Below are 15563 nucleotides of genomic sequence, written 5' to 3'. Positions count from 1 at the left end.
TCCCATAAATTAACAGACAGAGCATTGCATCTGTTTTCACAGTTAGATGCTTTTTATTTAAATGATTTTAAATTGTGAGAGCCTGGCTTATCTTCAGAAAATTGTCTGGTAAACTGAAAATTAACTCTGGGAAAGATTTTTTTTCATGCCTCACTGAGATCAGTTGAGAGGTCTGCTGTACTTTCCAAATCAGAGATGTGTTTTAGCCTATATCCAGAAGCTACTGCTTATTCAGTCCACTGTTTAAACAGCAATGAATTAATAAGCTTAACAGAGAGACAGGTAGTAGCCTTAATTAGAGGCAAAGTGTTTTATTAGATTTAAATAACTGTAAAATGCAGGAAATGAATATGAGGAAATAGAAGTATGTAAAATAATGAATGGCATAAAGAAGATAGATTGTGAGCTTCTGTTCTCCCAATTTCAGAGCAAGAACAAGGGATCAGAGAATAAAATTAAAAGGGGACAAATTCAAAAGTTATAAAATTAAATACTATTTGACACATTGCATTATTATATTGTGGAGCTCGTCATTACAGGAAGTTGTTGAGGCCAAGACCTTAGTACAATTCAAAAAGGGATTGGACATTTATACGGGTAACCAGAATATCTAGATTTATTATAGTTAATGCTTACAACAATTTTGGAATATTAAACCTCATGCTTTTGGCCTTAAGCCAATCTGTAACTATTAGAGACCAAGATGGGATCTAATACATCTGCCTACACTGGAGTTCTTATATCTTCCTCTTGAAGCATCTGGTACTGGCCACTGTCACAGGACTAGATGGACCTCAGGCCTGGTTCAGCCTGGCAGTTCTTATGTTCCCAGACAGAGTGTATTGTATAAAATAATTACATTATTCTAATGCACGCTTTGTTAGCTCACACTTTGCTTTCAATGGCTATCACCTTTGGTCACATATTGGTCTGCGTAGCGCTTCGTTTCCATAGCAACAGCTACTCCTGTTCCTTATCTCCTTTAAGGGAAAGGGGAAATGTCTGTACATACATCAGTAGAGGCCAGAATTATTTGCAACCAAGCAAGCTTTCTGCTCATAAAAGGCCATTGCTGTATCTCATAACTTAGAGGCAGTGGCAATCGGTTTTATTAGTTATATTGTTTCAGAAAGGAAACCAATTTTATATAGGACTGGACGAGCTGGATCAGTAAAACTAAAACCAACAAGACATATACCTAAAACATGGAGCAAATTCAACCTCCTTTTGAGGTTATACAAATTTTGGTTACTTTATTTATCATAAAATGTTCGTCTGCCCTTCATGTTGACTCATGATCCAAATTTGCAAGGGTCTGAGTGCCCCCTACAAAGCACTCTGCATCCTTAGCTCCCATTGGCTTCATTAGAAGTTGAGCGTACTTAGCACCTCACAAGAATAGCATACTGAGTGTCCGCCACTCCAGTGGATTCTGGGTCCAATTCTGCAGCCTCTAGGGGGTCAGAACATTTGTTTGAGTCAGAAGAGGGCAGATATCAAAATGCTAAATATCCATACTTATACCAGAACCTGCTGGACAGTCTTGCATGAAAGCTAGTTCTCACAAGGTTTCCAAACCTAAGATCCAGACCTCCAAAACACTGAGGTTCACCCTTCATTAATTTTAAATAAAAGTTGGATCTTAACATTTTAACTTTGCATATCCATTCATTGCAGGTATTTGGGAGTGAAAAAATGCTTAATGATACATTAGATCCCAATGCAACTCTCAGTATGTAGACTCTGATCCTGCCAGGTGCTTTAGGGTGATCAGCCCCTTGCAGAATTAGTAGCCAAGTAGTCCAATAAGGATAGTGCATCACCAAGTGTATCTTCTTCATTTATTTTGACACGTCTTTTTGATTATTTCTGATATTACTTCATCTCAACCTTTCTGTGTTCTGTAGTACATGTTGTAAAAGCTACTGGTATATAAGACCTCTTTACAGCACCCTGACAAACTTTTACTCCTAGTAAATTTCATGCTGCATAAAATCCTTGCTAAGCTGTAAGAAGGGACCTGAGAATAGTTGTTTTTGTGTTTGTGTTATAAAGAATGATCAAATGCATTATCTCAGTGAGGATTAACAAGCTTTACAGTATTGTATGTATACGAGTGTCTCCAATCAGTTATTGTACAAGCCCTTACTTACAATTTTACCTTGTTTTTCTGCCAGATATTGTGGTCCTCATATGCTGAGATTTTTTTTCTCAAAGTAATAAGTATTATTTCTCCTTCAATGATATATAGCAATTGGCAGTTCTTTCTTCTGGGGATCACAGGGGAAATTTGATGGGTGAATATAAAAAATATGATTTAAACTAAAGGATTTTGATCCTTTGTTCCTCAGTGCTTTGTGATCATTATATGTGGCTTGGGCAAAGAGAATGACTCTCACTGAGTACTTCTTTGTGCTTCTCTCGATCATCTTTCCTCAGTCTAAACAAGAGTTTGGGGTTGTTGTTTTTTTCTTTTCTGTTGTTCAGTCTTACAGCATCAGCCTATCATGTTAAAACGTGAAAACAAATTTATTTTCTTTGTGGTTGCCTGCCAGTATATGAAAATGCGCTGCTGTCTGCTCTCTGCTTTTACTGATGATGTATGAAACAAATAGATGGCAGCTTGAGCTTTATAACCTGCGCTGAAGTTGCAGTACTGATAGTAATAACCATAGGAAAAAAACGTCTGGGCAAGTAAGCAAAGACGACAGGGAAATTATATCAAGAGTATTGCTATGCAACCTTAAAGTGTCATTCAGAGACACAATCTTTTGTTTCACCAGAGGCATGTGTTAACCTAACACAAAGTCTGTTCTTGGCTTACTGCGGTCCTGGGGAAAGCAGTTGCATTGCAACAGTGCCAGAGTTTGATGTGCACGGTTGAAGAAGCAGGAGGTGTTTGAATGTTAAATAAATCAAGAAAGAAATACAGGGTTTCAGCCTTGAATCTCTTCAGAAGCTCATCAGCCAACAAATTAATTTAAATTCAGCTCTGTCTCACCATTTAAAAACGTTTAAAAAGGAAAGCGGCTTTACAGGACAGAAAAAAACATACTTCTGGGGAAAAAACAAGTTCATGTTGCATCAGAATAGGTCCCTACTAGTAGCATGCAGTATGAGAAGTATTTAATGGGTGTTCTGCAGTACCGTGAACTGAGGGGTTCTGTGCTCTGTGATGTTAGCCACTGGGCAGTTGTCTGGTTTTCTCCTTATAGAAAAGTATGATGAAATGTATGATTCTTGGCAAAGCTCAGACATGACTTGCTGATGGGTACATCTGTTGGGCATCAGATTAGGGTTGCCAATCCTCCAGGATTGTCCTAGAGTCTCCAGGAATTAAAGATTATGTCATGTGATGAAACCTCCAGGAATACGTCCAAACAAAATTGGCAACCCAACTTCAGATGGATTTTAGCACTGCTTCAGCCATGAAGGAAATACTGTGCTTTCAGAAGGATCCAATTTGCATATATTCTTTCCAAGATGGCCTTTGGGAAGAATGGGAGGAAGAAATCTGTTACCGATATCAAGTGTGTTTTTGCTATTTTGATGTTTTCTTCTTGGAATTATACCCAGGGAAGTGAGAAGATGTTTGTAAAGGTACTAATTGTACCAAAGAACATTGATTTAATCACTGACATGGAATATATGTTAAGTGCCACATGCCAGCAAGCAATGATAAATCCAAATGATGTTTAAAAAAATATTTTAAAACATGCTAAAATCAAATCTAAGACATGGGCCAGATCCTCAATGGAGTAAATCAGCATGATTTCAATGAAGTCAATAGGGTTACACAGATCTACCCAAGCTGAGAACTTGGTCCTAAGTATTTATTAGCATCACTAACTTCAGGAATAGCCAAGCAATTGGTAATGAGTAACCTGGCAAATAGAAAAAGTGTGTATCCAAACCCAGTTGTGGAATGGAGTCTCTCCAGAAGCTTTTTTGGAGATCAAGACAGAAATTCATTGTCTGCCCAAAGCCATGGAGAACAAATTCCATTCAGCCACGTTTAAAAAAATCTGAAGTGCATAAATACAGTACCGTGTTATATGGTGACCAGCCCTTTTTAAAGGGAGATAACAGTCTTAGCGCACCTGTCCTGCAGCCAATTTGCCTCCCCAAGTGAAGGAATTTAGTCACATGACAGTTTGAACCAGGCCTCTGTCAGGTTAGAAAACAGGGGTCAGTGGATAGCCAAAGGGGGACTGCAGAGTGAACATGCAGAATGCAAGAGAGAGACTGAGACGGATTGACAGTCAGTCAGTCTCCTGTAGCGGTCCCTGAGGAAGGAAGTGGGGCTGGGAAAAAAGGCCCAGCTGGACGTTTGGGTTTCCTTTTGGGGAGAAGGCAAAGAAGGCAGGCCAGGCCTGGGGTCTTCTCTAGAGACTTAGAGAACAGAGGAAGAGAGTTCCTCCAGGAGGTGGGGCTGTGCCCAGGGTAAGCCTGGGATGGAAGACCTTTTTGTGCTTATTTTGGAATTTTGTGTTAATAAAACCAGACTCCAAGAAACACTGTTTTTGGACTTGTGAAAGCCTCTTTGGGGGTTATTGAGGAATCAAGAGGGAAAACGGAGGCAGGGTGACTTCTGTCCAGATGAGGGGATGTGTGTGAGGTGGCCCCCCCAGTGACATACCAATATTCAATAGAGGGTCAACCTCCCAGAAACCACCTGAATTTTATGAAAATGAATAGTGATCTGCTAATAAGTGATACAGTGACAACTGCAGAGAAGGAGGAGGTCTGATTTAACTAAGCATCTCGGAGTGGGGAGGCTGTGTAGACTAAGGGTTCTATCCTGCCACGTAAAATTCCCATTAAGGCCCTATTGATTGTGTCCAATCTTCTTACTTCAAGAGGCGTTGTGAGGTCAGAATCTGTCCACCCGGGGCTGTATTATCATTGAGATATATGCACATGAATGCAAAGGAGAATAGCCCCTGAGGTGAGTTTGAATTTTCAAAAAGCCTTCAATGGGTTGCGTATCTCAAGTTCCCGCTTTGGCGACAAAATCCTGGGGTGCAAAGACAGCACAGTGAATAGACAAGGAGCTGATTGCACAATAGAAAGCAGAGCAGGTATTTGGAGGAGTTGCCCGAGTGCAGAGGTGTTAAGCAAGCTCCTTTTGTAGCTAGTATTCTGTGACTAGGGCTTTCTGACTCAATTGTCTTAAACCTGCTCTGAAAAAAATGTACATGCACTAATGACAGGAGAAAAATAAACACTTCGGGCCAAATTACATGCTGCTTCAGTATTTATGTGCTAGCAGGTGAGGCGTGCAGAGAACCCCTTCCCTCCTCATCCCAGTGCTCCCATGCAGGAAGCAATCCTGCAGCTAGGGCTCTCCAAGTGTAATGGGATGGGGAGCTGCTGGTGCTGCTGACAGCACTGAACATCATGGAGGGGTGTATCTGGGTGGGTTGTGGCTATGGCTACAGGTGAGTGTATTCCCAGGAGCAGCCCTACCAACAGAGACATTGTGCTAGATTCAACGCTCAGTTGCATCCATGTAAATGGCCCATTTAAAATGGGAAGTAAATCCACTAAAAACAGTAGAGAAGACTGGTGCAATTCAGACCAGAATCTGGCCCATTATGCCTGTTCCTGCCCTACGCAAGCATAATATCTCAGTGACCTCTTGTCCCCACCAACCCTCCTCTGGCTCTGGGAGACATAACTGAGCCTGGAGGAGGGATAGCTCAGTGGTTTGACCATTGACTTGCTAAACCCAGGGTTGTGAGTTCAATCTTTGAGGGGGCCGATTGGGGGCAAAATCAGTACTTGGCCCTGCTAGTGAAGTCAGGGGGCTGGATTCAATGACCTTTCAGCTCTATGAGATAGGATAGCTCCTTTAATTTAATTTAAGCATCTGGGCCTCGATTCAGGAAAACATCTTATGCATATCTTCAAGTATGTGCTTAAAGTTAAGCATGGGAATAGGTGCATTCCTGAATCAGGGACATAGCAGGCAAATTTTAAAGAGTGTAGATCTACTTTGACACTTGGCTATTGCCAAAGGACTTAGCTAACACGTCACTATAAGGCAGTTGTGCCCATGTAGTTAGACCTAGTTCAACTGTCTCAGTTTGCATATTTACCAAGGCAACAGTTCATAGTAGTGAGATAGTGTCACACAATTGCATTTCCATCATTAAAGGTCTGTTTTTGTGGATTTACAAAATAGCTGGAGAGATTTATTCCAGGCTGAAACTTGGAGAAGATGTCTGAATCCAAAAGCATTTTTTTATTTGAAAATCAGAAATCAGTATACCCTTTGTTAAACAGAGGTCTGCAAATACAGAGATAAGTAAGAGATTTCAGGTGCTATTTTAAAACTCTCCTATTGCTCAAACAACATCTTCTTTTAAGCTTTTTTAACTTTCAAAATTTTGTTGACTATTAATGGTTTGTACAAAAATAATGACGGTGGCCCCATTCTACAGTCCTTTCTTACAAAGCTCCCATTGATTTAATGGAAGGTTTGTTTGAATAATAACTGAAGAGTTAGGTCCTGAACTATTTTAATTATTTTGGACATGAAGAAGGTTACTGCTACTTGTACATGTATTTTTATTTCATTTTTTAAAAAGACCCTCTAGCAGGCAAGTAGAGGAGTCTCTTCTGTTTGTGGGAAGGTGGGTGGGTAGGTTTATAGGAATGAGGGATGGGATGGGAATCTGTATCCTGATCTGCCACTCACTGGCTATGTGACGTTGGGTCAGTCACTTCATGGATAAGACTTAGAGTCAGATTGTGAACCACTTTACTCACATTATCTAGCTCCATTGACTTCACTGGAACGATTCACGTGAGTAGCTGCTAGCCAATGTGAGCAGGGGTAGGGCCCAATCCACAGCCCATTGAAGTCAATGGAAAGACTCCTATTAATTTCAATAGGTTTTGGATCTCACAGAGGCGTAGTGAGTACAGATGAGTTGCTATGTGTTTGAACATGAGAAATGCTCCATGCATACTACGTATGTTATTGTGTAATATCATTTCAGGAATTCAAGGGGAGCAGCTATGCCCGTTAGTGAGCATACGCAATAGCCACATTGATGTGCCTCCCCTTGAAAGTGTAACTCAGACCAGGGCCAGCTCTAGGCACCAGCTAAGGAAGCAGGTGCCTGGGGTGGCAAATCTGAAGGGGCGGCACTCCGTCCATTCTTGGGGCGGCACTCCGACTTTTTTTTTTTTCCCCCTTCTTCGGCAGCAGCTTTTTCTTTTTTTTCTTCTTCTTCAGCAGCAGTTCGGTGGCAGTTTTTCCATTTTTTCTTCTTCTGCGGCACTGCTGCGGCCGTTTCTTTGTTTTTTTGTTCTTTGCTTTGCCACTTGGGGCAGCAAAAAAGGTAGAGCTGGCCCTGCCTCAGACAGGCGGCAGGATGAGCTGAGGAGGTATGTTCAGCCTTGCTCTGGATAAGCTGCCTTGTGTCAACTTGAAATGAAAACGGTGGTTCACAGAACGTGTTTCTGCCAAACAAAAACATGCAGGCACAAACGGGATCAGATGTGTATAGTTAAATGTTAAATACCATGCTCCACTTTGGGTCAACGGAGATGAAGTACATTTATGTTGCTAAAATGGAAAGAGAATATTCTGTTGAGTGCTGTTTTCATTTTAAAATTGCAGATTTGAAAGGGAATGATAGACACCAAGGGTAAAAGAAACCAATGCAGCGAGTCTCAGAGCCTGGGTCAACTGACTTGGGCTCACGGGGCTTGAGCTATGGGGCTAAAAATAGCAGTGTAGATGTTAGCGCGCGGACTGGGGGTCGGGTTCTGAGACCCTCCCTGATAGCCAGGTTACAGAGTGCAGGCTCCAGCCCAAGTGGGAAGATCTACACTGCTATTGAACACCGTGAGCCCAAGTCAGTGAATCCAGCCTCTGAGGCTTGCTGCCGTGGGGATTTTTTGGCCGTGTAGGCGTCTCCTCAGAGCCTGATTCTCCATTCCCTCACCTCAGTTACACAAGCCCTAAAGATTGAATATCGCTCCCCTTAAACATGCTGGGCCTAATCTGTATGCCTAAATCCATCCAAATGCAGATACTTAAGATCTTGAAATTAATGGTACTGTTTGCATGAGGATTATTGGTAAAGTTTGTAGGGTCAGGCCCTTTCTTTAGGCAAACTTTGAATCTATTTTTTGAAGTCCAGTACCAGAAACAAGATGTGCTGAATCATGGCTTTTATTTTCGGTTGGTTTAATTCAGATCTTTTTTGTGTGTGGAGGGGAATGTTCTATAAGATTTTTTTTTTTTTACCATTTATTTTATATCTGTCAGATACCCCGAGTTACTGATAAAATGAGTAGAGAATACTGATCACAGCTATCTCAGTGTGACTTTGTGCTCCGCTGGTCTGTTCATTAAATCCACCTGCTGTCTCTTTACTTATACTTAGACTGCAAGCTCTTTGGTGCAGAGACCATCATTTTGGTATGAGTTTTGTACAGCACCTAGCACAATGGGAATAAGGCCTCTAGGTGCTGCTGCAATATACATTATAAACAATCAAAATAACCATTCTAGCGGTTGGGTTTAAAGATAACAGATTTTTGTTCCCAGCATTAAGGAATATTTTACAATTCCCGCTCCCCCTACCTCCCTGCCACACACACACACACTTGTTAATTTTGGAGGGAGAGCTTTTCCACATGATACACATGAGAACACCATCTTTTAACTCTCTTTCATGTGATTCGAGCATTTAGGAATTTCATGGGATTGTGATGTTTACTTAATGTCACAATTTAAGCGTTTAATTTTCTTTGATGCATAAAGAGTATTAGTACTTAAAAGATTTATACTCCAGCAGTTATTACTTTCCCTGTTGTATTCTGCTGACATGGGCTATTTTTTGCTGTTAAGGGAATAGCTGCATCAGTGATGTGACCATATGATTAACTAGATAAATGCCATGATTTGGTTTTAGTTATAATGAAGCTTTGCAAGAAGCAATAAATGGAATCCTTCAAAGATGCAAATCAGTGATCATTATGCTTAAAAATTGATCATAGGCTGGGCTGGTAGTACTGCCTGTTATTAAGGTTGCCTGGCACATCCCATTATAAGACTCCTTTCCATTGCTCATAACTTTGCCAAACTTTAATTGCTGGGGCTGAAATTTTCCATGCCAAGTGTCTATCTCAAGCTGATCTTTCTTTCTTTCTTTCTTTCTTTCTTTCTTTCTTTCTTTCTTTTAATTTCAGCCAAAACAGTTCAGCTGTTTCCAAGAATGAGACTAGGAGAATAACACATCGGTTTTCCCATAGTAAAAAATTCTTTTTTTTAACAGCTCTCGCACCCCCATGCTTTGGAGGAGGGACTTGAAATTTGGGAGATTCTGACCTCGTATCAGGGATGTGTCTGCTCAAATTTGGCCTAAGTATAAGCCTCTATGAGATAGGGTGACCAGGCAGCAAGTGTGAAAAATCGGGACGGGGGGAGGAGTAATAGGAGCCTATATAATAAAAAGACCCAAAAACCGGGACTGTCCCTATAAAAGCAGGACATCTGGTCACCCTACTATGAGGCATAGTGGCTGAGTGCTCGGCTACAATCCCCAAAGTGAGGGGTCAGAGTCTTGCTTGATCTCACATAGAAAGGCTGCCTCCAGTCCACCCAGATGCAAATGGGTACCTGATCCACTGGGCTAGGGAAGACTGAAGGCTGGTGGTGGGGAAGAGAGAAACTTGGACTGAGAATGAGGTGGGGGGATATTGGGACTAGCTGAGCAGGGAGCCGGGGGACTGGGACTAGTAAGCAAAGAGACTCAGACAGGGAGCTGGGAGGGGGATGTCAATTGGCAAGGCAAAGAGACTCGGACTTAGAACCAGTGGGACAGAAGGAAGAGGTAAAGGGGGAAGGGAGACAGATGAGATGAGTAGCGTGGGGAGAACTGGGGCAGGCTGGGCAAAGAGATGGAGAAAAGAAGCCCATGAGGCAGCGACACACTAAGATTGGATGAGGATCTTGTGACTAGGAGCCAGAGTGGGCAGAGAATGTGAAGGTCAGTGGAGGAGAGAGACAGATTGGATGAGGAGCCAGGAGGTGGGGGAAGTTGGGGGGGTGGCTGGGCAATAAGACTGGGAGTGGGGTGGGAGACTGAAACTGGAAAGGGAATTGGCAGGGGAACACTAGCTCTTCATGGGCAACGACACTGGGACTGTGATTAGAAGTTGAGACTGGGATTGCATAGGCCAGGAGAATGGGACTGGGACAAGCAGCCGGGAGTGGGGAAGAGACAAGACTGGGACGGGGGAAATTTGGAGGGGACAGGGCAGAAGGGGTCAAATTTTGGGAGAATGGACAGAGGAGTCTGTGTCGACTAGAGAACACTCCCCTCCAGAGCCTAGATTCCTGAATCTCACCATTCCTCTGCTGTCTGCGAACGTCCATTACTGCTATCAGTTACTCTGTTAACTCAAGTGGACAGATTTGTGTAGTGGATCTAAAGGTTCCAGCCCTTCTGATGGCCCATGTGGGTGTCAAGATAGTGCCACATAATGGAATTTCGGGGGGGGGGGTCAGTTTGCTTTTTTTAAAACCTAGGAAGTTGCAAACACAATAACCTGTCTAGTATGGTGATAGGTTTCAGAGTGGTAGCCATGTTAGTCTGTATCAGCAAAAACAATGATGATTCCTTGTGGCACCTTAGAGACTAGCAAATGTATTTGGGCATAAGCTTTCATGGGCTAAAACCCACTTCATCAGATGCATGAAGTGAAAAATAAAGGAGCAGGTATAAAAACATGAAAGGATGGGGGTTGCTTTACCAAGTGTGAGGTCAGTCTAACAAGATAAATCAATTAACAGCAGGATACCAAGGGAGGAAAAATTACTTTTGAAGTGGTAAGAGAGTGGCCCATTACAGACAGTTGACAAGAAGGTGTGAGTAACCATACGGGGAAATTAGTATTGGGGAAATTAGGTTTAGGTTTTTTTAATGACCCAACCACTCCCAGTCTTTATTCAGGCCTAATCTGATGGTGTCCAGTTTGCAAATTAATTCCAGTTCTGCAGTTTCATGTTGGAGTCTGTTTTTGAAGTTTTTTTGTTGAAGAATTGCCACTTTTAGGTCTATTATTGAGTGACCAGAGAGATTGAAGTGTTCTCCTACTGGTTTTTGAATGTTATGATTCCTGATGTCATCCCCAGAGTAGATCCTTCCTGTGCACAGACTGAATCAGGGGCCCTGTGGAAAAAATAGTATGTGACCATGTAATTAAAGATTGTATCCTAATGGACACACACAAGGAGATGGAATAAAGGTTGCACAGAGATAATTCTGCCATTTCCTAACTTTTGAGTGCTTGACTTTGCAACCTGAATAATGTTCTTTTAGTGTGTGTGTGTGTGTGTGTGTGTGTGTGTGTGTGTGTGTGTGTAAGTAATATAATTATATGTTCACGACAAATATAATCTTTTTAAAGGGACATATTAATTTAAATTAAATATTCTTTTAATTACTACTGTATTTATTACATGCCTTTATATGATGTCTATCACCATTGTTTCTGGGAGTCCTTTACAACATTATGGCGAAAATGCCCAAATTTAGGGCCTTTTCCAAAGTGACTAAAGATTTTGGGTGCCTCCATTTTTAGGCACCTCATCTGAGTCACCTTAAAGTCCTGATTTGCAGAAAGTGCTGAGCACGTACTTTAGCATACCATAGTATTAGACCTTCTTATTCGACAAAGAACAGGGGACTTTCTTGTTGAGCAAAAGGCAGATAGATGATGCTCATTCTTCAAGAGTTGGTGTGCCCTGAGACATTCCAGTCTTTTTATTTAGCTACCCCGAACGAAGTGATGTGTTTTGAGTATCCTGAGAAGGGTGCCAGTTTCACACTGGATCCCAGAACATTTTTGATTTTGTAGATAGTAGCCAGCACCTTGAATTTCTCCTGGGACAGGCCCAATACTGCTGCCACTGAAGCTGTGAAGAGTTTTGCCATTTATCTGAATGGCAGCATGATTGGGCCCGCTGTGCAGAGTACAGGTTTTCCATGTTTTAAAGGGTCTGACCCGCTTGGAAAATAGGCAGCCCCATTCTGCACCAGCTGAAGTCTCCCAAGTGGCCCTGGTTGCTACAATGAAGATGAACGTATTATCAAGGCATCAACATGATCATCACTAGAGGTGACAGACATGGCGATCACTGTGGCTACGTCCCTGTCTGACTTGGTTGGACACAATCTCTTAGGCAGCTGAAGATGAAGAATGGATCCTTAACCACAGCTGCTACCTCAGGGTTGATCCAAAGCCCATTGGAATCAATGGAAACACTTCCATCGCCTTGAGTGGACTTTGGATCAGGCTTTGGATGTCCATAGCAGAGTATAAGGATATCATGTAGCCTTCTTTCCCCTTCCACGAAATCATGTTCATACCACAACCCACAACTATGAAGCTGGTGCCTCTCCATATATCCCTGTTCAGAGGGGTATTTCTGCTAAAGAGACAAAGAAACATGGGTTTGGATGAACTGGTGAACCTATATGCCCTCCTCGTAAGGCATCGCTCTGCCATTCTTATTCCCAGTGATATCAGTATCACTCGGAGAAAACACATCCCATTGAGATGAAGTCAGTGGGAGTTTTGCCTGAATAAAGGCTACAGGATTGGGCCACTGACCTTTGCAAAGATATTTTTTAACATGGAAAATTCATTGCAGGAGGCCTGATTCTCTTCTCAGAGTGGGTGAAGTTCACCCAGTGCAGAGGGCCACCATTAGGCGTATGCACCAGTTAAGCCCCCCTTTGTTGGGGGCTCCATAGTGGGATTTAACTTATGCAGAAGCCTTGTGTTGTCCCTCTACTCAGGGTGAATTCACCCATTGGGTTTTACACCAATCACTCCACTAGCCTCCGTGAGGCGAGAGCACAGTCTAGCCCGAAGTTCAGTGTGTACTTCTCTGGAAAGTGCTGGTTACAGTAGTTCTCTTCAGGTTCTTGCCCATACAAAAGAACCAAACCCCTTTCCATAACCTCTGCTAAAAGCCCTGAAAACTATGAGATTGAATATATGGAGATATACCTATCTCATAGAGCTGGAAGGGACCCTGAAAGGTCATTGAGTCCAGCCCCGTGCCTTCACTAGCAGGACCAAGTACTGATTTTGCCCCAGATCCCAAAGTGACCCCCTCAAGGATTGAACTCACAACCTTGGGTTTAGCAAGTCAATGCTCAAACCACTGAGCTATCCCTCCCCCAATGAGACCAATGGTCATTTCCAGCACACGTTTGGACTCTTGCTTGGTGCCGATCAGGTTTTCATTCACCCTTTTTTCCCCAAATGAGCCTGATTCTGATCTCACTTAACACCAATGTACATCAGGAATCACTCCACCGAAGTAAGAATAGTTACACTGGTGAGTAACCAATGTAGGTAAGGAGAGAATTAGGCACCCCACATGAACTCTGTGGGGTGCCTAAGTAGTGTGATTGCTCTTAGAGCACTTTCCAAGACCCCAATTCTGCAAGGTACAGGGACATCGGTATAGTTTTAAGTATGTAAGAAGTCTCGTTGAACTCAAAGGAGCCCAAGTCTGAAGTACAAAAAACCTGAGCAGGAAATACGGCACAAAGAATAATAGATCCCAAACAAATCTCACAAAAACATACTAAGAGGTAGTAGGACTAGGATGTAAACATCCTAGGGAGAAAATCATGAAGAGTGGCTCAAAATACATGAACATTTTCTCTTTTCACTGAAGAGTACATTAATGAAATGAAGCCAAGCTGGAATATTTTTAAATGACCTAGCTTTAGTGCCGTGGGGAAGCTTATGAGAGACCATGCACAGCCATAATTACAAGGTATGGAATTTGGGGAGAACATAAATGATCAGTTTGATGGAAAATGTATTCACAGCCTGTAATTTCTTCTGTATCTCACTTTTTCTTCTTTGTTTCAGTGGGCATCTGGGTGGTAGGGTAGGCCAGAGAAGTCAGTTATGAATAGTCTGCCCAGCGGTTGGAAAGTAATTTGAACGTTAGGGAGAAGGGTTCTCAGCAGTCTTGTTTTTGCTGTGAATGGCATTTGAAGAGAATTAACATTGGCGAGAATGAAATGCGGTTCTTCTTTTCACCAGCTGCATGCAGGCATGGACACTGCCTTTGGCTGTGGAGCAAAACTGAGCTCGAGACTGTCTGTGCTTCTACATACACATGCCCATTGTGAACGTAACTCTCTCTTGCTAGTAGAGATGGGCATGAATGAAAATGCCAGGTCTGAACACCCTTGCACATTGGGATGTGTGAAATCCAGATTCAGATTCTGTGGCATGAGCATACCACTGTGTAGGAGCAGAACTAACTCTTACGCTGGTGGAATCTGCAGCGCCAGTGGTCCTCCCTACCTCTCTCTTGGTCTTCTCCTGTCTCCCCTTCTCCCCCTACTTCTGCTAAGAAAACTCAAAACACACACACATACCCCTCTTCTCCCCCAGTATAGATGGTGCCCCCTCAGTGCCCAGCTCCTTGCTATTACACCTGCCATTCAGGCCCTCCATGTCTATGGAGGGGGCTTAGGTTTTACCTCCTTAAGTGCTGGTCTCAAAATGTACTGAGAGAACTAGCAGTTGTAAAAGTACTGTAAGCAACCCCCCCCTCCCCCCCCCCCCATGAAGCTTTCCAGAGATGAACCACATCCTCAGATGTTCAGACAAGTGGAAATCAAACTCAGCAGAAGCAGCTAGAACTTACTGGCAAATGTCTGCCCTGATCTACCTAGGATGCAGTGCTACAGAAGTCAAGGGAGGTGCCATGAGTGGAGTTGCCATGAGAGTAAGTCAGAGCAGAATTTGGCCCAATGCCCTTTTCTGGAATAATATTTATTGCAGAACCTAGAGAATCCAATCAGCCAGGTTTTCATTCAGAAACCTGTGCTGCCACGGGCTGTGCCCTCTCTGTGCATTATCCCGGAATTCCTGCTTCTGATGAAGCCAAGACTTGTGCAACAGCAGGGACAGGGAGCAGTGTAATTCTATGGCAGCTCATTGGGCTGCGAGGCGCTTAAGCATAATGCAATAAAACGCTTTCCAGCCACACAAACACAGGGGGCCATTGTCAGAAAAATTTGACTTTGTCAATACCTTTCATTTGGATGTTGTTATTAAGGAGAGTGCTGAAGGAATCTCCCCTCCATACTGTACGGAATAGTTACTCCTCCCTGCATTCCTAGATACCATGGTCATTTAGTGTCAGAAGAACAAGAGGGAACCCAGCAGTTTCAGTCCAGGGGGGGTACTGTAAAGGTTATGAAAAAGGATGCTGCCAAATCTGTGCAGCAGGAAGCTGGCACATGAGACAAATGGTGCCGTTCTCTGGTTCCTATCCAGTTTGGCCAGCGGCTAATGTCAGCATCGCACCAGATCTCAGGTAACCAATCACATATTGCTGTGACATAATTTTAGCTATCAGGGAGAAACCAGACATGGAGAGAAGATTAGCAGAGAGGAGTCTGCCAACGTTGAGGCTGCTAATATCGGAGGCTTTTAAATTCTCGCAGAATCGAAAAGCTGTAGAAGGAGTTTCTGTAGATGAATCTTAACTT

At 42.8% G+C, this 15563-nt stretch overlaps 1 protein-coding gene across 18 annotated transcripts in view; it reads left to right on the top strand.

The window, feature by feature from the left end:
- Positions 1 to 15563, top strand: part of MAP2 (microtubule associated protein 2) — a 335176-nt gene that overhangs the window by 301567 nt on the left and 18046 nt on the right. The window lies entirely within an intron of this gene.

Source organism: Malaclemys terrapin, chromosome 11 (genome assembly GCF_027887155.1).
Source record: "Malaclemys terrapin pileata isolate rMalTer1 chromosome 11, rMalTer1.hap1, whole genome shotgun sequence".
Taxonomy (NCBI): domain Eukaryota; kingdom Metazoa; phylum Chordata; order Testudines; family Emydidae; genus Malaclemys; species Malaclemys terrapin.
This window is presented reverse-complemented; position numbering and strand designations above follow the sequence as displayed.